The following is a 26639-nucleotide window of genomic DNA, read 5'->3' as shown; positions in this document are numbered from 1 at the left end:
AGGGCACCTGGAAGCATGTTACCTTTCATCCTCTCTCCACCTCCAGCTCCCAAGGCCCTTTGGTTAGGATGGTGGCTGGGTTTTTAATCTCTAGTTTCTCTAGCTTTGTCACCCACAACCTCCCAACCACACTCCTCCGGCCAGGAAAAAATGCTCTGTTTGCATTATGATACACTATCTGTGCGATTTTCTCTTATCTACAGCTCCTTCCTGGGAGTTATTCCAGTCAGGAGCCCAAGGAATGTGTCCGTTCTCAGGCCGGGAGGCTGCTGACCACAAAACATCAACTATATTTATTCACTAACAAAGGGTTTCTCAAATGTCAAAGGCCGGATTTAAGAAGGCCCAACCTTCGGGAGGGCTCTGGAGGTTGAGGAAAAAAGCATTTTTGAGGAGACTAGTCAGAAGAAAACAGATTTTTTTTCACCTTCACAAAGCTATTGCTAGATACACTGGTGTGGTCATTCAAATAGTTCCTTCCCCCATGCTCTGAAGGTTTGGGTCCCCATGGTCAGAACCATATGAACCCCAGGCTTCTCTCTGTCTCATGGTCTGTCCTCTCCTGCAGGCAGCCCTGCCCAATGTGCAATTAGAAGCCATTGGGGTAGGTCCCCTTCTTATGTAACTAGATCAATGCCCTCATCTCACTGGGGCTGAGAGAGATTCAGTGACTCTATGTGTGACATAAATCAAGAATTTTCTGAAGAACCATGACCCCTCTGCCAATCACATTTCTTTAGCCCTGTAAGGCTTATAAGGCGCTCCTCTCAAAATAACCCCTGGAGGCAGATGAGTATAGCAAATGTTATTATGTTCACTTTAAAAAGTGGTGAAGTAATTTTGTCCCACCATTCCTCTGGGGCAGGGATGATGTCATTCTTGTCCTTGAATTCTCCATTCCTAGAATGATATCAGGTTTATAGAAGGTCTCAGGAAATGCTTGTAGAAGGAAGGATGTGACAGAAGCAAAACTTGAAATCAGTTCTCCCGACACCAAGACCCCTGTCTAGTACACAGTGGGCTGTTCTGGGGTTGGTGAGTCAGGTAGACTGAGCCCTAGTTAAGAGGACAAAGCTGGCAGGACTGAGGGAGGGGCTGGCATGGAGCAGAGCCCAGGTAGCTGTCTTTCCCTTTGGAGGCTGCCTGGCTTCCTGCTCTCCCCATGCTTGCCCCCAAGTCTTTAGCCTTCCCTTCCCAGGGAGTGCTGGCCTTTCCCAAACTCCTCCTCCCTGTAATACTTGGCCTTCCTGTGTCTCATCCCCTACAACCTTGGTCTCTGCAGGGGAACGAATTCATGGCAGCAGAGGCAGGGAGGGATTGCTGGGGGGGTTTGCCTTCGCATTCCTAGCACTGAACCTAGCGCCTAGGACACAGTAGGAGTTTAATAAATGCTTCCTGTTGTTGTCCAACCTGTACTTTAACCAATCTGTAAACTTATGGTAGATATCCCCTCCAATGGGGCATTCACAGAAGATTCATCCATTTTTTATTTTTCCTGGGCATCAGGGCAGCACCTCTCACTCTTGAGACACAGTTTTTTTGTTTTTTGATCATACCTTTTCTTGGTGGTATCCTTGGATCCTAAATTTAAAGTTTAAAGGATCCCCAGAGGTCATTTAGCCCTCATCTTAAGGTGGGAAAACTGAGGCCCAGGGAGATTAATGACTAGCCCAGAGTTACAGAGGCAGTAGGTGTCTGAGGAAGACTTGGGACCCAAACCATAGCCATTGGTTTTTTTACTGGATATTTTCACTGTCTCCCAATTATTAGGAGAATGAGCTCTGTGCTTTTTGAGTGAGGCAATCTTTACCTTTTTGGCAGATGAAGTCAAACCTTCTGCAAAGGAAAAAAAAGCCTTTCTCAGTCCTCCTTAATATGTCTCTTCCCTCTGAGGCTATCCTCAATGAATCATATATATTACATATGATGTTTGCACATAGTTGTTTACATATTCTCCACTACCCACAGGAGGTAGTTGGATGATTCCCCCACCTCTGGCCTCACACCTGGCTCTGCATCATGGTCTGCCCGCTCTATCTGCCCAGATTTCTTTTTCCTCCTCCATATAAACTCAGCTGAAAAGAATGCATCCCATCAAGGAGACTTCTGGAGAATGCCAATAGCAGTTATTCCAAAGCTGTAGGAGGGATTTGGTGGTTGGATCATCCCAAGACCCAAGGCTGCATCCTTCTTCTTTGTGGGACTTGACTTTGGTACTGCTGTCCACCACTTCCCTTAGCCCATGGCACCTCAGGCAAAAATAACTCCAAAAAAGTAGGAGGGAAAGAAGATGAGAGAGCCCCAGGGAGAGTTTCTTTGATGGAACTTACTGGTTCAGGAGTCTTTTAACCCAACAGAGGCCCTCACTTCCCCACTTGCAAATTAGTCTGAAGTCACAGATGAGAGATGTAGGTGAAAGCAACAATGTAGAGAGAATAAGCAGACTGGAAAAGCAGGGAAGAGTTTCCAAAGGCAAGTAGGGGCCTTTATACCAGCTTGTTGAGAGGCTCAAACTGTGAAGGACTTGGCCAGCCTTGAACCACATAAACTTCAGTTGTTCCTGTTTCCTTCTTGGGGGGGGGGCATGATTTCTCCAGTGTGGGTGTGACCTTCCCCAGGGTAGATTGCACACCATCTACCCCTTTCCTCCAGAGAGGTTTTGGTCCAGGCCCTTTTATGCATCCTACAGAAAGAGTCTGCCCTATCTCTAGATGGGCCTCTTTATATTTTCTACATATTGGGGTTGGTCATGTTCTGATATCTGTAGTGCTGGCCAACTCACTATTCCTTGCGCATGACTCTCCCTTTCCCATCTCTCCTTCAGTCAGTGAATAAACATTTATTAAGCACCTACTAGGTGCCAGGCACCATCTTCCCTATGCCTTTGCCCTGGATGTCCCCCATGCCTTGAATGTCCTTCTTCCTCATCTTTGACCTTGAGAATCCTTGACTTCCTTTAGCTCCTGCAGCATCTTCTATAGGAGACCTTTCCTGATTCCCCACCCCCCATCCTGCCCAGCCACTAACATGTCCCTTCGAAGGTGGCTTTGCATCTATTCTATATTAACTTCATATAAATATATTTATGGACCTAAGATGATGGGATTGTTAAAGTTCTAGAGCTAAGACGGTTTGTCTAATCTAAACCCTTCATTTTGCAGATGAGAAAACTGAGGTAAAGATGATTTAGTGAATTGCCCACGAACACACAAGCGGCAAGTGCCAAAGGTGGGACTTGAACCCAGCTCTGCCCAGCTCTCCTGAAGCCCATTCTTTCCACTGTGCTACCTTGCCCCAGTATAAATGCTGGCTGTTAGCAGCCACCACCTACTTTTTTATTTTAAGCAGATAAAGGAGCTGAAACCTGGAGTGTTAAGTGGTCTACTTGCAGTCACACGGGACCTAGCAGAGCTGGTATTTGAACACAGGTCCCCAAATTCAGTGTGTAATAATGACAACAATAATTAACATTTCTATAACACTTTAAGGAAGTTTTCTCATTTGGTGCCCACAGTAATGTCTGAAGGTAGGTGTTGCAATCAGCTATCAAGGATGGCATTCATCATTGGTGAACATGGCCAAAAGGTCAAGGAGGACAAAGATTAGCGAATAAAATGAAGAGTGACCCATAAGTAGGTCACTAGTAACTTTGGAGAAGAGATTCTAGGAGAGGGGACAGGATTCCAGGGAGATGGAAAGAGTTGCGCGTGGTCACACAAGTAGCAAATGACAGGGGCAGGATTTGAAGCTAGATCCTTTTCCTCTAAACCCCCAAGTCTTTGTGACTCTTGATGTTTCTGTTTGCCATCTGCTACAGCATCCATTCTCTTATCCCAGGTTGATGCTCAGCCACTGGAACAAAGATGGGAGGTGTGCTCTTTCCCCAAGGACTGCCAATCTCTGTCCAACCAGCCTGCTTTCGATCCACATTCCCTTCCACTATGGGCTTCTCAAAAGCTGGCAAGCAGAATCAAATCACATTTGTTTTGTGGCATTGTTTCCTGAAGCCTTCACCAGAGGCTGATCAAGATGTGAGGGTGATCCAGGCTCCTCCAAGGTTGGGCCAATGGGGCACAAGCTCTGGCAAGCTCTGCCCAGTCACAGGTCTTGTGGTCAGCTGTGCAGCTGAGGCTGTGCATCACTACACTGGCCCAGGGGGAAGAACTGTTTGGCTACAGTGACTCTCAAAGACCTACTGAGTCACAGAGGGATTGCAATCTGCATTGGTACAGAGGGGAAATTGGGGGTCCTGAAGGTGTAGAAGTAATTATTGAAAAATGGTTTCTTGTAAATAGCCATTCGTCCAGGAGGACTCCTGGTTTATGCCTGGTGATTGGTAAAGAATGCTGATTTCATCTGCGTTTCTCCCAAACAGGCTCAGGACTAAAAATAGAGGAAATGATCAGCTGTCTCTAGCATAGCACTAGAGGGTACCACAAGGCACACTTCTCTCTCTCCTCTCCCTGCTTCTTTCTTCCCTTCTCTCTTTTCCCCTGCTCTCTCCCTCTCTCCCTCTTTCCTCTCTCCCTTTCTCCCTCTTTCCCTCCCCCCCCCCTCTCTCTCTCTCTCTCTCTCACACACACACACACACACACACACACACACACACACACACACACACACTTAAGAAATATGTCTACATCTCACCCTAACTGGGAGTGCCAAGGCTATTTATGGCAGGATCCCACTACTGATCATCATGGGATCTTTCACCTGCTCTGATTTGCCCCTGCTTAGCCTGCTAGCCACCCCCCCCACACACACACACACTTCTGGGAGCTTAATTTATTAATGCCAGATTTGGGGAAGATAGCCAATCATTTTGCCTATGCAGTTCAGGACTCCTGAGCTCAAGCAATCCACCACCCTCAGCCTGCCCAAGAGCTAGGATTACAGGCAGCCTTACCATGTGAGCCCCACACCTAAATTTTGTTTAACCCAAGACATCTTCTTTCTTCTTCTTGTTTTATTTTTATGTTCAGTCATTACTAGATATCGAATCTGCCAATCCCACGTTGAGCCCTCTGTTATTAGAAAGAAAAACAGTTAAATAAAATCAATTAATCCAGTGACTGCATCTCACAGTATATGAACCACCCTGCACCAGTAGTTTCCTACCTCCTGCCCTCCTGGGGAATGGATGTGTGTCTGTTCCTCAGAACCGAGAAGGGTCATTACAATTACTCAGCATTTGCCTCCCTTTGAATGTTCTTTGTGTAGGTGTTTTAAAGTAAAATTTTATTTTTCCCCCAATTACATGGGAAGACAATTTTTAGCATTCACTTTTACATGATTATGAGTTCCAAATTTTTCTCTCTCCCTCCCTTCCCTTCTTCCTAAAATGGTAGGCAATTTGATACAGGTGCTATCATGTAAAAATATATCTCTATTAGTCACAGTTATGAAAAAAGAAACATCAAAAAGGAAAAAAGTCACAGAAAAGAATGAAATAAGTGAAGAAATATGCTTTGATCTGCATTCGGAGTCCATCAGTTCTTTATTTGGGTGTGGATAGCATTTTTCTTTGTGAATCCTTTGTACTTGTCTTGGAACATAGTGCTGCTGATCATCACACAGTGTTGCTGATACTGTGTATAGTGTTTTCCTGGTTCTGCTCATTTCACTTTGCATCCGTTCATATAAGTCCAAGCTCTTTCTGGAATCTTCCTATTACTCATTCCTTATAGCACAATAGTATTCCATTACATTCATATGCTACAACTTGTTCAGCCATTCCCCAACTGATGGTCATCCCCTCAATTTCCAATATTTTGCCCCCCCTCCAAAAAGGGCTGCTATAAATATATTTGCACATATAGGTTGTGTAGGCATTTTTGTAGTCCATCGCATGTTTTATTCTCTTGGTTCTATCTACTTCATTCTGCATCAGTTCATGTAAGTCTTTGCTGTTAGGAATGGTTTATTTGCTGTTACGAATGGTTTGAAAGAAAATGACTTTTCTTTCTGTCCTTTAATTAGCCAGTCAATCAGAGAGTATTTATAAAGCATCTACTATGTGCTATGCACTGTAGCTACAAATACAAAGAATGAAGGGACCCCTACTTTCAGTAAGCATACATTCTAATAAAGGAGACAAGTACATATGAAAATATACACTGCACAGACATAAAGTTAAGATGTAGTTTAATTTAGTTAGTTTGGGAAGGAAGGCATGAGAGGTTGGTGGGGATCATGAGAAGCTTCACACAGAAGATGGTCCATGAGTTGTGCCTTAAAGGAAGAGGACTCTAGAAGGCAGGGGTAGGGAGCAAATGCATTCCTGGCATGGGGGATGGCCAGTGCAAATGGAGATGGGATATGGAATGTTCCAAGTGAGACACAGAGAGAATGGCCGTTTGGTTGGATCTCAGAAGGTGAGTGAGTTGTATCTACTGAGGCTAAAAAGAGAGGTTGGAACAAGGTTGTAAAGGGCTTGAAGAACCAAAGAGAAGAGTTTATACTTTTTTCCTTGTTTGTTGTTTGTCTCTTGTTCTCAAAAAGGACCATGACACCAAGGAGGTGATGCCATGACTCAAAGGTGTAGGTGAGTCAGGGCTATGCAAAGTCACCAGCCTCACTCTCTCCTCTGGAGCCATCTGGGTCAAGTGGCAAGATATAGATCAGGACAAGATGCAGGGGAAGACTTTGACCTTTATAAACTAAGGTCTTTCCCAGGCCTCGATTTGTCTGAGGCAACACCCATTCAGGGATTAAAGGCTAGGTAGGAAATGAGGCAAAGAATGGTTTTCTCTAGTTTAAAAAAAAAATCAGTCCGAGAAGGGAAGACTCTTGGGATTTCTGGCCAGAAATAATTTCCATTTTTTCCTAGAGACAATAGGAAGGCAGGAGAATTGGTTGAGTAAAGGACTCACATGGTCAAATTTCTCCCTACTTTGGAGGGAACATCTAGAAGGAACTGTGAGGGATGAGACTTGAGACAGGGAGACTAATGACGAGTCTGTCACTGTAGTCTTGGCAAGAGATAATGAAGGTCTGAGCGAAGGTCCTAGCTGTGTAAGTGAAGAGAAGGGATGTTGTAAAAATAGCCATGGCAGCCAATGGGATCTGAGAGTTAGAGGGGTCCAGGATAATGTGAGACTGTGGACCTGGGACACTGAAAGGATGGTTGTGTCTTTGACAGAAATAGAGAAGCTTAGGAGGGGAACGTTTTAGGAGGACAGATAATGAGTTCAATTTTAGACATGGAGTTTAAGATGATTCTAGACATCCAGTTTGAAATATCCCATGGGTAGTTGGTGATCTGGGATTGGAGCTTGGAGAAGAGATGGAGCCAGATATAAAGACCTGGGATTTTTTCTACATAGAGATGACAGTTAATCTCATGAAAGCTGACCTCCTTGGGTTATGTATTCAATAATGAGACTGTCTCAAAGAGTATCAAAGGTGAAGTCATTTTTCTCACATACTTCTAGCTGATTTCTAGGACAAATAACTAAATTCACAGGTCCACCAACAGTGTATTTGTGCAAATGTCTACCCAGAGTCCCTGCAATATTGATTGTTCCAATTTTTGAAACATCAATGTTTCTACTGACAGAAACATTTGTCCTTCATGGCATACAGGTACTTCTTTAATAAGAGGTCGAGTTACACGTGTTCCGGTGACAGCTCAAAGCCTCTAGTGTCACACAGAGGACACAAGACTTAGACCTGGCCAAAACAAATGTTTTGTCTTGGCTCTGATGTCTAGGAGCCTCTTAGAGAAAGTTTGAGGAAGAACAGGAAGGCAAAACAAAAGAAAATTGCTGGACTGGAACATTTATTAAGGGTCTATTATGTTCAGGACATTTAAAGATAAAAAAGACAACAGACTCTAGCCTAAGGGAGCTTACATTCAAATCTATTAGTATCTAGATAACCGCTGGATAGAGTATTGGACTTGGATTCTGGAAGATCCAGGTTTGAAGACTGCCTCACATACTTTCTGCCCAGTGATGCTAGCAAGTCACTTACTCTCACTTATTCTCCATTTCCTTATCTAGGTAATGCAGTTAATAGTAGTACCCACCTACCTGCTGTGAGGACAAAGTGAGATACATAAAGAAAGCGCTTTGAACCTTTTAAAGCACAATATGAATACTGGCTTTCCTCCTCTTCCTTGTCCATCGTTGTTGTCATCATTGCTGTGTCCACAGAGGCAGCCAGGTGATGCAGAAGAGCACTACACCTGGAGTCAAGAAGGTTAGAGCTCAAATTGGCCCGAGGCACTAAGTTAGCTGGATGTCCTTGGGCAAGTCATTTAACCTCTGCCTCAGTTTTCTCAACTATAATGTGATGATTATAATAGCATGTACCTCCCAGGATTGTGAGGGTGAAATGAAAAAATAATTGTAAATTCCTTAGCACAGTGATTGGCACATAGTAGGTGCTTAATAAATGCTTCCTTCCTTTCCTCCTTCCTTCCTCTCTCCCTCCATGCTTTCCTCTCTCCTTCCCTTCCTCTTTGCTTTCTTTCTTCCCTTCCTTGCTTCCTTCCTTCTTTATTTTTTTCCTCCTTTCTTCTCTTTTCTTCCTCTGAAATCAAGACCTGAAGTAAACTTGAGCAGATTATTTCAGTGATCTATGAACTCCTCCCAGGTGACCACCACACGGGATAAGCTGGGTGGAGCACAGCACCAAGCAGAAATATTGGGTGATATGTTTTATCACTAAAAGTCTTGTTTAAAAAAATTTTTTTTGAAAATTCCTGTATCAATTCATAGGCTCCTAGGATCAGAAGGGATCTCAAAAGTCACCTAGCTCAAGCCAAATCTGAAGTTTCAAAAAAAAGTAGCAGCAAGCGAAGGATAGTGAGGACAAAGACAAAGAGTGTCAGAAAAGCTAAAACCCAGAATGAACTAAAGACAGCCCAAAGGGCTTTTTAAGAAAAGCTATCAAATGAAATACTATTTGTAAACTGCTTACCACAGCACCATTAAAGTGCTCATTCTGCCTCAATGCTGCCGCCATGTTGGGGACAGAGGGCTGAACCTCTGCTTGGAGGTGATACAGCCTGTAGGCATCCTAACCCCTCAACAACTAGACTGCTTCTGTTTCCTTGGTCAACATCCACTGAAGTCTTCCTCTGATGCCTTTTTATGGGACGGAAATTCCCAAGTTATCTAAGACTAAACCAGGAAAGAGCAAGCTATAGCAGGTCTGATACGGGCCAGGTGAGGAGTTTTGTATCTGTCATTAACCAGCTAAGTGTTAAAAGGTTCCTCATCAGAAATTTCAGCACTAGGAGATTGGTGAATTCAGTCACAAAAAATCTATAAGGGTCAAGGGGTTGCACTCTACCCATGAGAAGGAGGTAGAGTTCTCCTTCCCCCACCTCCTTCCTCTCCCCATCCCCACTGCTCTTGTGGATGAGATCACAGATCCTTGAAATATGTTATACAATCAGATGGGCTGATCTGTTTATTTGTAGGAGAGGAAGTCAGGAGCCATGGACAGGAAGTCCAAACAAAGGCAGCAGACTCACTCCTACTCTGAGGCAGCAGATAAAAGCCCAGGAATGTTGGGGTTCAGGGTTGCCACAAGGCCAGCTCATTTTATATAATGGTGTCGCTATAACTTTTAGAAAAAGAGAGTGCAAACAGCCAGAAGAGGCCTTTTAGTCTGGTTAACCAGGTGACTTTGACCTGTAGATGTTTACATTCCTTGTATATTGTGTGTCCCTAGGGAAAGTCTTGTGTGTTCAGGCTATACTGTAGGTTGATTGAGGTCTTCAATTCAGAGTATGCCAGAGTGACAATAATAAATCCGTCCCAAGGCCAGTGACACCTGTGTCCTTAATATTGTTTCTTTGTCCTTCCCTATTCTCTTGGGCACCTCTGTGAAAGGAGTAATGGGCCCTTGACAAAGCATCAAAGCATTTATTTACTAAGAAGAATGTTCTTTAGAGTGGGAAGGCTAGATCAAAAGTGGTGGAGAGAGAACTGAAACCCAAAGGAATGAAGAAATGATAAAGAAGCATTTAGTTGCCCTACAGGAGTTCAAGTCATCTAGTCCAGTTGAGACATCCAAGAGAACCAGAAGACCTTGTCCATGTGATTGGTGAACCATTGCTGGTGAATGTTGAGTTATGGAGAAGACAAGATGTACCGAGAGGCTAGAGAAAAGCAAATGCCCCTAGTTTCAAAAAGGGAAAGAGGGTAGATTCTCCTACGATCGTGAACTTTGACTTCAATTTCTGGAAAATCTTTAGAATGAATTGTTAAAGGAATGTTTCATGAGCAGCTGGAAGAGGTAAACAGAGGTCATTAAGAGTCAGCATAGTTTTAAAAACTAGTTGTGTCAAGATAACCTCATCCTTTTTATTTTTTTTTTTTTTGCAGTATTACTAAGCTGGTCAATTGGGAACAATTTCATATACACGATGTACCTGGATTTTAGCAGGGTATTTGCCAACGTTTCTTATGGTAGCCTGTGGAGAAGATGGCAGGTAACTGCAGTAGAGTTAGGTAGAATCAGAGCTGATTGAATGACTGAACCCAAAAAGTAGTCATTAATAGACTGATGTCAACCTAAATGGGGGAAATGTAAAGTCCTGAACTTGGGTTAAATCAATCAGCTATTTAAGTATAAGATGTGGAGAGACTTGGATAGACAGCAAAACAAAACAAAAAAACCCACCTGTGGGATGTAGTCCTACTAGCTCAGTATGAGACAACAGAGTGACATGTCAGCCAAAGAAGCTATGGGAATCTGCAGGAGGGACAGTTTCAGCCTGACTTGCAAGATTCTGGAGGGCTTCATGGAGGAGGAGGTCTGAGCTTCCAAGGCTGGGTAGGACTTTGATGGGCAGAGTCCCCAGGTGAAGGGAGCAGTGTGATCCACAGGTGTGCAAGTGAGGAAACACAGGGTGTGTTTGAGCAAGAATGAATAGTTGAACAGTCCAGCTTGAATCTCCTGAGCTCTGACCTCATCATTTGGATTTCTCATGCTGGTTTGTGCCCTGAAACAAACAGGCACAGTATTTTTCTATGTGTTGCCAGTTTTAAAAAGGTTTTATCTTTCCACTCACACACACACACACACACACACACACACACACATCAGCCATTTGTCTTCACCATCCAGGATGGAGAAGGACTGCTGGTCACTGATCCCTGACCTGGTGTGACTCAACCTTTGTCCTGAACAGAAATGACCTGGGTCATCCACATGCAATCAAGTGCCAGTTTTATGGGTACAGAGCCTGATCAAATTCTACACAAACCATTATCTGTACACACACACACACACACACACACACACACACACACACACACACACACACACACACACACACACACACTATGGACCTGTTCAATGCCACCCACTCTGATAAATGGTTCCCTTGATCTTTAACCAGAGCCTGTGGCGTGGCATAGTAGGGGGAGGGGGAAAAGGGGAAGAGGCTGAGAAGGGAGAGTCAGGAGAGACCTCGGTTCCTGCCCCACCTCTGATATGTATTGTATGACTGTGGGTAAATTACTACCCCTTCTGAGCCTCCATTTCCCAGTCTATGAAATGGGTTTAATTATACCTGTTCCACTTACACCGAAGGTCTGCTGTTAGAGATAGCACTTTGTAATCACTGTGGAAATGTGGGGTTGCAGTATTAAAGGTAGTGTCACTGGAAATCCCATGACAGACAATGATATTTGGATGTTTTGTTTGGAACTGTGATTTCACTGGTGTGAGGAGCTCCCATTGTGGATATTTCCTCCACTAATGGTCTATAATTTTAACCTTAGAGTTGCTCAGGGCAATGAGATATCAAATGACTTGCCCAAGGTCACAGAGCCAACACATGCCAAACCATATAAATGATAATAACTGGAAAAATCGTTCACATACACTGTCTCATTTGAGGCTAAGAACAGTCCTGGAAGAGAGGGCCTATAGGCATCATTACTTTCACTTTACAGATAAGGAAAGTGAGACCTTGAAAAGTTAAGTGACCCACCCAGGTCACACAGTCATCATGCTTAAGTCTTCCTTGCTAGCCAGAATAAGGAATTGAGGATTGTACTTGAATCCAGGGGGAACTCATTTCAAATCCTGTCTCAGACACTTACAAGCTATGTGAGAAGTCACAGCATCTCTTAAATTTAATTTTCTCATTGTAAAATGGGGATAATAATAACCCATATCTAGATCACAGGATTGTCATGAGCACCAAATGAAATACTGTTTGTAAAGTTTTTTGCAAACCTTATAGTGATATATGGATGCTGAATATCATTACTAATAATAAACCAAGCATTCATTCCAAACAGTACCACGTTTTTGCTACTTCTGGGGACCTTAAATAGGGGTGAGAGCAAGGGTCTCAGAATGATTTTCATGAGCAGAAATGCCCCCTTGGTCATATCTGAGAGTCCTGTTCCCAGATTTCCAAGCCTTTCAGAGCCCTCTCAGCAGGACAGTACCAAGGACAACACCCGCACAAAAGCAGGAAAAGCAGGTCTAATTCCCAGACCTTCGGGCTGACTTCCCACCAGGCAGAACACCAGGGAAAATACACAGAGACATGCTCACGTCAGGGAAACTTCCAGGAGAGCCCACATGATGCATCCATCCCCTTCCTGAGCCCCCTGCTCTGACCTTGAATCCACAAACAACCAGAACTGCCTGGAGGTAATCAGGATGTGACCTGGCTAATAATCCATCAGCAATTAACAACAGCTCTTTCTGTTCCTTAATGGCCCCAGTCAAGGCTACTTTCTGCACAGGCCAGATAGGCTCACAGAATGGACTTTTGCAATGCTCTGACCCCCTTTTATTTAAACATATAAAACAAACATAGACCATAGAAATGAAATGGATTCTCCAAAATTAATCAGTGAAGAAGTACCATTTATTTCCTTTTCTCAGAGCTAAAGAGACAAGTACAAAGAATGAAACCATCTCTATTCTCAAGCAATTTATATTCCAACAAAGGAGACAGTAAGTACTTACCTAAGTCATATACAGAATAAACACAAATATATGTACATATGTTATTTATGTAAGAGCCCTGTTTCATGTGGGACCTCAGTGCATAGATCTGTAGGTATCAGGCAAAGGACACCTATTTCCCCTAACACAAAGAAATGCTTAAAACACAAAAGATTCACAAAGGTTCATTGACAGTTACTTAAATCTGAAACAGTAACTCATCTCTTCTAATACACGCTCCAGGGAGGTTGAGGCTTACAGCATTCACATGTGAACCACTTGGCTGGACAGCTGAACCAGCTGTCCCTCTTCCCTTGGATCTCTACTGTATGAGCAGCTCACATAAGGGCCATTTCTTCTGACAAGCCAGGGTATGGCTTTGGTTCTGGTCATTCTTCCTTCCAAGAATTTGTTATGGGGATCCCCTTGGGCTGGGCAGCTAGACCTTGATTGCAAGAGCTTTTGACCTTTCAAATTCATGAGGCATCCACAAAAGCTTTCATTCAATCACCCCATTTGGGAGGATGGTTTGCCATTTCCTTCTCTAGCCCCTTTTACAGTTGAGGAAACAGAAGCGACTTGTCCAGAGTCACCCAGCTAGTGAGTGTCTGAAACCAGATTTGAACTCATGAAGATGAGTCTTCCTGACTCCATGCCCACCTACCTGCCCCACAAAAAGTAGGAATATCCAGCTTTTAGGACTGCTGTTTAGTCACCTGTGTTCAGGGAAAGAAACATAAATCAGAAGCAGCAGCCAGAGAACTGAGGCCTCATCTCAGGTTCACCTAAATAGAACATGCTATCACTGCCATGGATGAGGGACCACCGGAGCTGATGGGGGTAGCAGGGAGGAACATCTCTTCTCCTCATGCTTCCCTTCCCACCTCCACCCCCCATGCTGAAGCAAGAAGGAAGATGCTTGACCAGTTCTGACATATTTATAGTCAGAAGACAGGCAATGACCTCAGAATCTTTACCTTTTTGAAAGTGGGCTCCTTCAGGTCAGTGGCCAAGCCTACTGAATGCAGCCCATCACCCTCCCACCACTCTCCATCCCCACTATCAGAAGGCCCTTTGTTACCCCAAAGTGCAAATCCACTGGGACAACAAGGGTTTGCTGAATCACCGAACATCCTTCAGCCTTGAACCCCAGCTGGGTCTAAAGGGGTGTGGGGCAGAAATGTGCTCCCCTAATAGCCTCTATTATATTATGATCTCCAGAAAACTAATGGAGATATTGAAAAAACTGCTGTCTTTATGTGGCAGACTGGGGAGGGAAGACCCAATCATTCTTTGTCTCCTCTCTGCTCAGCTCTGACAGTCAGCAAGGAGAGCTGCTCTTGGATACAAGAGCTGGATCCTCCCCGGCTCTGCCAACCCTCACTCCCCCAGGTGCTGTCACCTCCTGTTGAAACTCACACCTCTCCAAATCTCCCCACTATTCCAAGCTCTTACCTTACAGTGCCATCTCTCTGCACCCAAAAGTACAGTCTCATCAGAAATAGAGTCTGGGCAGTTTCTTCTAGTAAGCAACACTCTGGACCCCAAGAACCATGGGGCATTAAATCTGGGGACCTATTTTCATCCACCACATCTGCTACAGTACTGAGGGACTTTAGGGAAGGGGCTCTTGCTGTGAAATATTCTAATCTGTAATAAATTTATTGATGAGAAAGAAATGTGGCTCAAAGTAATGTCCTCAGAATGCAACTGGCCCTGAGTGGCCACCAACTTTCCATGATAATGGGAAAATCTAATTTCTGCTTCCAGTTTGATTTAACTCAAGAAATACCTATGGAGCAACTACTATGACATATGAGGTACTGGGCCAATCTCTAGGGATGCAAATATTACAAGTGCTAGGATGTTTTCTTTCTCTCCTTCCATTTCCAAAGAAGAAATGCAACCTCTCCTTTCTCTCCTTTTCTTTGAGAGGTGGGAGCCTGGTTGCTGAATGCTGCATATGTAATAAGATGGTGGACAGTATATTGGTTGGTTTTGCTTAACTGTCTTGCTTTGTGACAAGGGAAGGTTCACTGTGCGTGTGTATGGTGGGTGGTGGAGCAGGGAGAAAGCCATATTAGGAAATTACTGTGAAGCGCAAACAAAAGGCAAGAGTAAACTGTCAACTTTTTTAAAAAGAGGAAATGCCCTGTCCCCATGTATAATTCTGGGGTTTCAGGGAAGAGTTCAGCAGTATTTATAAAGCACTTGAAGATTCTCTCAGAGGACCTGAGGACAAAGTGTTTTTCCTAGAAACATGTCCAGGACCTTTTATTCCCAGTTCCCCTGGTTTTCCAAATACAAAGCCTGATGCTTACGTCCAGAGAAGACAAATTCCTCCTTTGGAGTTCGCATCCTGAACAGTAGAAATTCCTTCAGGGGACAACACTGTTTGGCCTCCTGGTTCTTATTCTGGGCAAAATTCCAGAATCTTAATGTCTTCTTCAACTGGGACACTGGTTCTTTCTCAGTCTTCCTATAATCAAACACCCCCAGATGTCTGCCTGGAAAGCCCAAATGCAGGAGCAGCAGAGTCTGGACTAACAATTTGTTCTCAGCTCTCTGGCCATCATTGTCCTAGGAATGTCTGGAATTGAGGATTCTCCACTACCCTCCTTTCTGGCCAATGAGGGGCCCAAAAGGGCTTCCTTCAAATGACTCTGGGCCCTCCAGGTCTGTGGAAAACAGTACCAGTGACAGGCAGTGATGTGAAGAACAGGGCAGAGAGGTCACCCAGTTAAGAACACTAAGGGAAGAAACAGGAAACCAGCACACAATTTTGAAGATGAGAATTTCTAAGAGAGAAGCTAGACCAAAGGAGTGGGTGGTGAGGAGAGAGGCTGGAGGAAGTTTCTTTAATTCTCAAACCCTTTGGAAAGGTCACATCCATCATGGCTAGCCAGGAGCCATGCGTCTGATTATTTACTGAGAAAAGACAGGAACTTAGCCTTCAAGGGATAAGAGATAGAAGAGAAAAACTTTGAGGGAAAAGGTAGCTTAGGGGACAAAGATCTGGCCCTTAAGTCAGAAAGGATGAAGTTTAAACCTAGCCTTAAATACCTATTAGTTATGTGACTCTGGGCAAATAATAAACTTCTGTCTACCTCAGTTTTCCCATCTGTAAAATGGGGATAATAATAGTACTTACCTCCCAGAGTTGTGAGATATCTGTAAAGTCCTTTGGAACCTTAAAGCACTGTGTAAAGACTAGCTATTATAATGCTAAATATTGTTAGAGAGGGCAGAGTATAACCCAGCAAGGTGGGCATCAAGATGGCCACTACCTCTCCCAACCATCTTTACTTCTTTCCATCCCACAACACCTTACCTTCCAGTTATAGGCACTAAACCTGTTATTTTCCCTTTGCCCTTTCTGTGGCAAACAAAATAGCCAAAAAAGAAACCACAGAAAAGTAGAAAAATAGACTGGCATATTCTTAGGTGACTCTTTCATCAGCTGGTCACTGAGGATTTTAGTGCATTGTTGAAAAGTCTCAGGAGAGGGCTCTGGTTACCACCTCTCCTCGCTTTGCCCCCCAATTATGATTAAAGAAGGATCAGAAATTGAACTGCGTGAAGGTTAAATGAATTGGTGACTTGCCCACATTCAAGAAGGAAGAGGAAGAGGGAGCCAGGAACAACTCTCAGAAAACATTCCCAGCCCCATTGTCCCAGGCCAAATTGAAATCCTCTCTGGTGAACAAGTCGGACAATCAATTCCACTTGGGGGAGAAGAAACACACTGAAAGAAGGTGTCTCACTACTGAGGTGTCTGGATTCCAGTCTCCTTCACAGTCCCCTCTCAATAATTCGACAACACTCATCACCCACACATTATCTTGGTCTTTTCATAGGGTACAGATTTCCTTGTGTTTCCAACTGATATGGAGCTGCCCTCTTTCTGCTACTTTCCCCTAGTCTGAACCTTAAGAAATATCCCATTCCACCATATTCCTTCCCACCAAATATTATCTTCACTCTTATAAAGCAGACATAGTATCAAAGGCCTAGAGTTGGAAAGAACAATTCTGGTGCAGTCACCTCCTTTTATAGATGAGAAAACTGAGGTACAGAGAAGTCAAAAGAGGTTACAAGTTAAGGTTACAAGTAAGTGCCAGAGGCAAAATTCACACCCAGGTCCCCCCACTACGAATACAACAACCATTCTTTCCTCTTTCTTTCCACTTTTTTCTGTCTACTTTTCCATTTCTGTAGGAGGAAAGACAAGATTAATGCTTAGTTTGGGCCCAGGACAGAAAGAAATCTCTATCTAAAGGTTTTTCAGAGGAGATGCTCTGTGGTCTAAAATGGCCTCTTCACTCAATTGGAACTGGTCTGACTTCCTTCAGGTCCCAGCTAAAATCCCCCATTCTCTTAAGAAGGCCTTTCCATTTCTGCCCTAAAACAAGTGCCTTCCCTCTGTTGATCCTTCCCCTGCGTCCTCTCCATAGCTTGTTCATACCACATTGGTTCACAACCACATTGGATTTCAAGCTCCTTGAGAGCAAGGATGGTCTGGCACCTAGTAGATGATTCATAAATGTTTATTTACTGACTCTTCACAGTAACCAGTGATGTCTTCTGGACAAATCTGATGGCTCGCTCTCTCGCTTCTCCACAGCTTTTGACACACTTGGCCAACCTCTCCACTAGACGCCATCTCGTCTCTAGGCTTTTGGTGACTGCTTTCTTCCAGCTCTGACCACTCTTGGGTTTTCTTTGTTGATTCATTATCCATATAGCACCCCCTAACTGTGACTGTTCCCCAAGACACTGCCCAGGGCTCCCTCCGGACTCAGTCATTATTTACCATGGGTTTAATTATCATCTCTGTAAAGATGACTCTCAGATCTCCAGATCCAACCCAAGTTTCTCTCCTGAACTTCATTTCCACACCACCAGTTGCTTACTGGATACTTCATGTCACACTCAACAGACCTAAAACTGAGATCCTTCTCCCCTCCCTCACCCCATCCAAGGAGGGGTCAAATCTTTCCATCTCTACCTTCTCGGCATCTCTCCCATCCTGGTCCTCTCTTTACTCTCAGGGCCACCAGCCTACTTTAGGCCCTTGCCACCAACACTGATCTCCGAATTTGTCTCTGTTCTAATCTATCCTAAAAAGAACAGTCAAAGTGATTTTCCTAAAATGTAGATCACACCAGGCTACTCTTCTGATCAATAACCACTATTGCTTCTAAAATGAAATATAAGATCCTCAGTTTGGCATTAAAAAAACCCAAACTATTGATATATCTTGTTTCTACATTGCCTAAGCTTCCCCTTCTAATCTCTTCCCACTCCCAGGGAACCATCCCTTAGAACAAGAAATTTTTTTTTAAAAATGTCAGCAAAATTGCTCAACACAGAAAAAAAATTTTGTTATGTTATATTCAAGGTACCACATCTGGAAACCCAAACCTGTGCTAATGGAGATGGGAGGAGTAGCTTTGTTGGGCATTTAATGCTCTCGGCCACCAGATCTCAACCTACCTTCTCAGGCTTATTATACATCACTCCTATTCCCAAACTGAATGATCCAGCCTGACTGGTCTTCTTGCCATGGCTCACACAGGACACTCTAGCTCCTGTCCCCTATGGCTAGAATTCTCTTAGATTTCTCTTAGAATCTGTTCAAGACTCAACTCAAATGCCACCTTCCATGGGAAGTCTTTTCTTAGCCCCCCAGCACCTAATTATCTTTATTTTTTGGTAAGGGAGGGACAGGTATATGTATCATGATATATGTCCATGTTGTCTCCTTCAATAGATTGTAATTTCCTTGAGGGCAGGGACTTTCACTTTTGCCTTTGACTTCATAGTAAATGCTTGAAAGATGTCTGGTGGTTGATAGGTGGAACCAGACTAGAGACTGGGAGATGACAAAAATCACTTCTGGAGATTCCTGAGATTTGGAGTCATTTTTAGAAAGGGACCTTAAAGGTGTTCTAGGGCAATTCCTTCATTTTACTAGTGAGGAAAAGAAAGCCTAGTGAGATGGAACAACAGAGGGATTCCTACCCAGATCTTCCACCTCCAGTTCCAGTCTTTCCCATCTTTCCTCCTTTCCTATGCTCTAGAGATGATCAAGTGAGAGTGGACTCCCTGCTGTTATTCGAACACACGACTTTTCATCTCCCTGCTATGTCCCTTTTCTCTGTCTGTTCCCCCCACCCCAACCTGGAATGTTGTCTCTCCTCCTCTCTGCCTCCTGTCTTCCTTCAAGAAGCTCCAATCTCGAGATATCCCTAGGTCTCTCCTTGTGAGATGACCGCCCATCTACTCTGCACATCTCAAGTAGGGACCTGAGGATTTGCCTTTTGCCCCCCATTAGAACATGAGCTCTTGAGGCAGAGACTGGCCTTTTTTCTTGCTTTGCATCCCCTGCCCTTAGCACATTTTCTGGCACATTGTAGGTGCTAATTCACACTTGTTGACTGGCTGATCTTGCCCTGCATCCCGCTGTCTCCCAGTCTAACTTGGCAGAGTAGACACATTTGCCAGAAGCTTTCAGGATGTGCGTGTGTTATAGGATGGATGATCAAGGCCCCAAACCAGGAAAGGGTGTAACCAAAACAAACAGAAGTCACCCTCCCAGGAGAGTCACATTGGTAGGCAGTCCATTTCTTCTAACCTCAGCTTCCCAGAGAAGCTTGTGTGATGCCATTAACTTAACAGGAGGCAATTTTCCAGCTTTCCAAAGCACTTTTGAGGCATCAATTAAGCCATCACAACCCAGAGCGATATGTTTGCCCTGCCCTTGTACATATTGGTAAATGGAAAAGAGAAAAAATAGTTTAGGGATTTTCTAAAGACTCAGCTTCCAAGCCTCAGAGGTAGAAGCCGAGAGCAGCCGTTGCCCAGGCTCAGTCTATTAGACCCCAAAGGGCTGGGATCCCTCATTTGAGCAATCAACCAAGCACCCCTCTGGCTTGATTTGTATTTTATCATTCAATCAACAACCCAGTACTAGGTAGTGAGTACTGGGTACTAGGGATGCCAAGATCAAAACCATAAAAGAACCCCAACCTAATCAAACAAACAACAAATTAACCAATAGTCCTGCCCTCAAGGAGCTCACAAAGTTTAAAGATGAGGAAACTGACTGTTGTCTGCCAGATATTCCTCTAGCCTTGGAGGTTCCTAGGGAGGAAGGTGACTGAGAGGCCACTCCATCCAACCCTCTTCCCAATTCTTAGCAGGAATTGCTTCTACCACAAGCAAGTCAATTCAACAAAATTGTTCAAAGCATTTTTTATATACAAGACGCCTCAAACATCTTCATTGACCCTCTGCTTGAACATTTCAAGAGGCAGCTCCTTCAATTTCCTATGGAGCTGATTATTAGAAAATACTTTCTTATTTGCTATTGTTGAGTTGTGTCCAATTCCTTGTGACTCCATTTGGGGTTTTCTTGGCAAAGATGCTCCAATCCTTTGCCATTTCCTTCTGCAGTGGATTAGTGCAATTAGAGATTAAGTTTGCCTTGGGTCACATAACCAATTAGTAAGTGTTTGAGGTAGGATTTGAATTCAGGTCTTCTTGACTACAAGCCCAACACTCTATCCACTGAGCCACTCAGCTACCTCATTCATTGCTTTTATATACTGAGACAAAATTTACCATCTTTTCATTTATACCCGCTACCTGTGAGAAAGTCACTTAATAATGGTTATTTCTTCAACGGCAAAATAAGGCTCTCTCAGACTAGTGATGGCCTCTAAGGCCCCTTCTAATGCTAGTGTTATGAACCTTTCATCCTTCCCACTACCCTTCCAAGTATTTGAAGACAATTATCATCCCTCTAACAATGCAGATAGCAGCCCATCCATGCCTGTCCATCATAAACAAATTTGTCCCTGGCTTCCTATAGGTTTGCCATGAGACACTCCAGCCAATGTTCTTGGGGTCTTTTTCATGTTTTCTTGACCTCCTAAGCCTCTATTCTTTATTCAGAGTAGACACCCCCCCAAATCCCCTGCCCCAAGGCTCTGGGATCCTGGTTGTCTGTCCTGGATCTGCTGCCCCCAGTGACAGCAGGCTACCAGCATCATCACCTACAATGAAGCCCTGGCCTGCTTGACTCTATGTAGATATTCACAGAAACACAACCAGGTATACCAATAGGCTTAGGAAGAGTAGGAAAAGAAGTCAATCCCTGGGGTCCTAAAGGTCCATGAGGATCCTAAAGGTCCATGAGGGTCCAAAACCAAAAGGGTCCCTCCCAAACCTCACCTTTCCTATGAATGAACAGAATCCCACATCCTGCCCCACCTCATTAAATTCAACTCTACACTTATTGTTGCAGTGCGAGAAGCAGATTGTCAATGGAGCTAGACTTTGGGGTCAGAAAGATCTGGGTTCAAGACCTGCTTCTAACACACATTATCCATGTGACCCTGGGCGAGGGAGGAATTCCTTTCTTTCTTTCTTCCTTCCTTCCTTCCTGAGGGAGGAGCCAAGATGGTGGAGTAGAAAGATACACAGATGCTTAGCTCTTACCCCACAGCCCATAAAATACCTGTAAAGAAGAACTCTCAACAAATTCTGGAGCAGCAGAAGCCACAGAACAACAAAGTGGAGGAGATTTCTATTCCAGAGAGACCTGAAAAACCAATGTGAAAGGTCTGTCGTGCACAGGACCCAGAGCAGAGCCAGCCCTGCCTTGACCACATGGCACCAATGGGAGTAGATCCGAACAGGCTTCAGGGATGGAATCTCCAGCAGTAGCTCAGGTCCCTCAACCCACAGGTGCCAAAGGTCAGTGAAAGGGTCTTTTTGGCTGGCTGAGAGGGGAGCAGGGTGTCCCCATAACTCAGGCCCCCTCAGGAGGCAGCAGCAGAGGCAACAGCAGAAAGGGGCTCCCAAAGCAGGCAGTGATCCACATCCATTGTTGAAGGTCTCCTCATAAACCCCCTGAGGGAAATGAGCCCTGTGTGGCAACCCTGTCCCCAGCTGAGCAGCTGAACTTAATCTCACACTGAATAGCAGCCCTGCCCCCACCAAAAACCTCTAAGGCTTGGGAGTAGCGCATTTGAATCAGTCCCCAAGCTCTGGCTTGGAGGAACTGGAGGCAAGGTGGTTGTGGAGAGGAAACCCAGAAGTCAAGTAACTGGCTGGGAAAATGCCCAAAAAAGGGAAAAAAAAATAAGACCATAGAAGGTTACTTTCTTGGGGAACAGGTGTCTCCCCCCATCCTTTCAGATGAGGAAGAACAAGGCATACTGTCAGAGGAAGTCAAGGCTCCTGCCTCCAGGGCCTCCAAAGGGAACTTAAAATGGGCTCAAGCAATAGAAGACCTTAAAAAACAAGTTAGCAGCTTACCAAAGGAGAACCAAAAAAATGCTGAGGAAAATAACAGCTTTAAAGAGGCTAACTCAATTGGAAAAAGAGGTCCAAAAAGCCAACGAGGAGAAGGAGGTTTTAAAGAGTAGAATTAGCCAAATGGAGGAGAAGATTCAAAAGCTCACTGAACAAATAATTCATTGAGAGAATTGAGTTCAGGGAAATGAATGACTATGAGTTAAAGCAAGAAGTTAGTAAACAAAACCAAAAATTTGAAAAAATAGAAGATAAGGTGAAACAACTCATTGGAAAAACAACTGACATGGAAAATAGATCCAGGAGAAATAATTTAAAAATTATAGGACTACCTCCCTTCCTCTCTCTCTCTCTCTCTTTCTCTCTTTCCTGATTTACCAAGAGTGACACAGGTGATAAGTGTCTGACACTGGACTCGAACTCAGGTCCTCCTGATTCCAGAGCCAGTGCTCCCCCTAGCTGTCCCAGTAGAAGGAATTTTCTGACCAGGGGTTACATATATGTTTGAAATAACTGTCCCAATTTGCCCCCAAATATACCCAAGATGCTGCTCTAGGTACATGTCAATTTTAGGGAAATTCACAGCACCAGAAGGAGCCCTTCAGTCTGAGATATCTGGTCATCTTCTGTGGTGCCATCTTTGTAAGTGGAGGGCATGTGGCTCAACCACATGTGCCACCAGCAAGGACACGGACCACCCTCTCTTCTTGGGCCCAGAATTCTGGATATTTTCAATTACTATTCTGAGACAGAGCAGGTAAAAAGTCTCTCTGTTTTTTACCAGAGGAAATAATTATTTGTATTTATGTAGCATCTTAGGGTTTGCAAAACACTTTACACACATTAAGTCATTTACCCTTCACAAGAGTCCCCTGAGGTAGAGAGGGAAGTGAAAGGTTTTTGGCAGGAAAGGCAGCATGCTCTAATGGATACCACAATGAGTTTGGGAGAAGACAGACCTGGGCTTGCAGTCCTCCTTCCCCTTCTGTCTCCCTGTGGGCCAAGGCTTGGAGGTTCTCTTAACCTAGCTGATATGTAAAATGGAGAATCCTGCAGTGGTGTGGTGGAGCTGGCCCAAACTGACTTGGAAGAGGTCACCATTAAATTTTCAGAAACTAGCAAAGGCAACAAGCCTGGGACTGGCCGATTGTTTTGTTGATTGTCTAGACTTAAAAAAAAGAACTGTGTTCAAGTCCTGTGGTAACACACACTAGCCCCTGGCAAACTCTCAGCAGCACATCCTCCCCTCCCAATCACTGCGGAACCCTCTCGGGACACCAGGAACACACACACACACACAGAGATATATATGTATGTATGCATATACACATACATAAATATTATGTTGATTATATCCCTTTATTTCCTTGGATCTTTATAACATATAATGTATAAAACATATCACACACATATATGACATATATATATATATAGATTATATCACTTCATTTCCTTCAATCTTTATAGCATATGTATCATAAAGATCCAAGGAAATAAAGTGGCATGATCAATAGCTGGCTGTAATGATGCTGATGAAGAGGAGGGTGAATTACACAGCATGCTGAAGCACTCTAGGAAGAATGAGCTGTAAGTTATTTTTCTTTTCTTGTCCTTTTTTTAAAGAAAAGCCTCCCCAAAACCCAAAGCATGATTATTTCTATAGAAATGGTTTTATTGAAAACTAAACAAAGCCTTGGTTTTGGTTTGATTGGGGGGAGTGGTCCAGGTGAGTTTATTTTTTTGTTTGCCCAAACTATATTCCCTATTCCTACTTATAAAGGGACTCAGCTGAGTTAAAACAGTTTTTGTTCAGTCATGTCTAATTCTTTGTGTAGGCTGCCCATGGAGTTTTCTTGACAGAATTATTGGAGTGGTTTGCCATTTCCTTCTCTAGTTCATGTTACAGATGAGGACACTGAGGCAAACAGGTTTAAGTGACTTGCTCAGGGTCACACAGACTAGCAAGCATCTACTCCAGGCCTGGGCACTCTATCCACGGTCACCTAGCTGCCTCCTGAGCTAGAACTAGGGTAGAGCAAATGAAGATTTTTCTTGCCTTAGGGTGTAGGTAGTAGTAGCTAACACCCAGAGGAGACCTGGGCTTCCTCTCCCTGTCAGAGTTGGGGACTGCCTGACCACTGCTGGCCCTATATCCCCTCCCCTTGACTTTCTTGAGGGTAGGGATTGTTTTCTGTTTTTTAACAAAGTGCCTGCTGTATAGTAAGCTAATCATACATGCTTGTTGAATGGATGCACGTCTTGTTGTCTGGTGCATGGGCAGCCTGAGCAGGAAGGCCCTGCCCGTGGGAGCGGAGCTGTTCAGCAGCACCCAAAATGGGAAGGCTAAAGCTTGGCTCTAACGATGGAGCCCACAGCTGTGCTAGGAATGTTCCCAGAGTGCCCAGTGGCCAGCGGCTCAGGGTGGCCACTGATGAATCCTTTTGTGCCCAGGCAGTCTGGCTCAGCTCAGCCAAGAGAAGCTGGCACCCAGGTAGGGAACACTTCTTCCCCATGTGCTACTTTTTCTGCATCACTCTTCTGACTTGGTTTGAAGTAAGATTTTTACTGATAAAAATAATAATACCAACAAATGGCTGGTGTCTCCTATGGCCCGTGTCAAGTCCTAGCAGAAGGCATGTTTTGTAACTGGGTTATAATAAACCTAAGAAATGGAGCTTCCCATGGAAACGCTGTCACAGTCTTTCAGACCTTTCACAGTGATTAAAATCCTCACTGCAATTTTTAAAAGAAAATTAAAAATAATTTTTTTTGAACATGAGGCAAGCCCAGAAATGCTTCTGGCTGTGATAGGAGACTAAACACTGACCTCTGTCGGAAAGAGGGTAGAAATGTCTTGGCTTCGGAAAGCTGAGACGTCTCCCACCTTCCTCTCAAGGCACTGGTTTTGTTCCAGTCTCGGAAATACGTGAGAGATGGGAGTGGGGGAGGGGAGGAGAAGGAGCTTTATTCCCTCCCTCCTCTCTCCCTTTCCCCCTCCAGCTCTGACCAGGAATCTGCTCCCTGGGGGGGATTTATCTGGACTGAGCAGAGGCGGAAAGCTCCAATAGCATTGACTGAGAGGCAGGTGTGGGGCAGGACGGCTTTCATCCAGGTAGAGGTGTGACAGAAGGGAGTGAGGAGGGAGGGAGAGCATCAGGGCAGATCAGTCATGGTTCGGATCTGTGATTTCATCAGCTACGAATCCCAGGTGGAAATCAGGCAGCAACAGAGGGGTCATCCAGGGCACTCAAGGTCACTCTGCTGATATGCACCAGAGGCAAGTTTGGGGGGGGGGGGGTGTTTAGGGCCCCTCACCACCTGGCTTCAACCTACCTTTCCAGACTTGCCCTGTTCTCCCCTTTATGAAATCTATGGTCCAGCCAGACTGGTCTTCTTACTATTATTCACACCTGACATTCCATCTCCCAATACCACACCTTTGCCCAAGCTGTTCCTCATGCCTAGAATACAACCCTCCCCTATTTTGTCTTTGTAGAATTCCTGGTTTCCTTCAAAGCTCATCTCAAGAACCACCTCTGACAGGAAGCCCATCTTGACTCCTCCCAGTTACTGGTGATGTCCCTCATCCCCTGAAGACTGAGTTGTACTTATTTTGTATTTGTATCCAGACTGTCTCTCCTCTGTAGAGCAAAATCTCCTTGAGGACAGGGACTGGCTTTATTTCCTTGTATCTCCAGGGCCTGATGTAGAGTAGGGGTTTAGTACCTGTTTATTGATTGATTGATTCTGGATTGCCAGGGCTGACCTTCTCTCTTACCATGTCTGGCAGATGACATATACCAAAGGGCTCCAGTCACCATTCTTCTGGTACTTTATGGCTTAAAAACCATTTTCCATGTTTTATCATAGAACCTCCATGTTGGAAGGGATCCAAGTAGCCATTTAGTCCTGAAAAAAACAAACAAACAAATCCTTTTCACAATTAGTCAGTCAACAAGCGTTGACTGAATGTTTACTATATGCCAGGCTAAGGGCTGAGAAAACTCAAGGAAAGTCAAAAACATGCCTCTGACTTCGAGGATCTCACATTCTAACACAGAAGACTATAAGACAAATAACCAGGTATGTCCAAGATATGGATGGAGAATAAGGAAGAGACTGAGGGAGAAAGGGACCAGGCAAAGCATCCAGTAGAAGGTGGGATTTTGTGCAGTCTTGGATAAGGTCAGAGAGGCCAGGAGGCAGAGGGGAAGAGGGGCGGTATCAACAAACATGTGGGTCTGCATAAATTCAAGGGGATAGTGTCATGTGTGATGAACAAGGAGGCTGGTGTGCCTGCATTGTAGGGTGTGTGGAGGGAAGTGAAGTTTCAGAAAGCTGGGAAGGGTGAGAGGTACTTGAGATGCCAACTAGAGGGTTTTATG

At 44.3% G+C, this 26639-nt stretch overlaps 2 long non-coding RNA genes across 2 annotated transcripts; one reads left to right on the top strand and one right to left on the bottom strand.

Moving 5' to 3' along the window:
• Positions 1 to 4293: 4293 nt before the first annotated feature.
• Positions 4294 to 11147, bottom strand: LOC140532527 (uncharacterized). The gene is made up of 3 exons (XR_011976560.1): positions 10639 to 11147; positions 4907 to 5024; positions 4294 to 4383 (listed from the first exon to the last, which is right to left on the bottom strand). It is a non-coding gene; the product is annotated as an uncharacterized lncRNA (long non-coding RNA).
• On the top strand, positions 9520 to 25838 carry LOC140532526 (uncharacterized). Its single transcript, XR_011976559.1, has 4 exons — positions 9520 to 10447; positions 12868 to 12939; positions 23722 to 23841; positions 25751 to 25838. It is a non-coding gene; the product is annotated as an uncharacterized lncRNA (long non-coding RNA).
• The last annotated feature ends 801 nt before the right edge of the window (positions 25839 to 26639 follow it).

The sequence above is a fragment of the Notamacropus eugenii genome, chromosome 3 (assembly GCF_028372415.1).
Source record: "Notamacropus eugenii isolate mMacEug1 chromosome 3, mMacEug1.pri_v2, whole genome shotgun sequence".
Lineage (NCBI taxonomy): Eukaryota > Metazoa > Chordata > Mammalia > Diprotodontia > Macropodidae > Notamacropus > Notamacropus eugenii.
The sequence above is the reverse complement of the archived record's forward strand: the minus strand, read 5'-3'. Positions and strand labels throughout refer to the sequence as shown.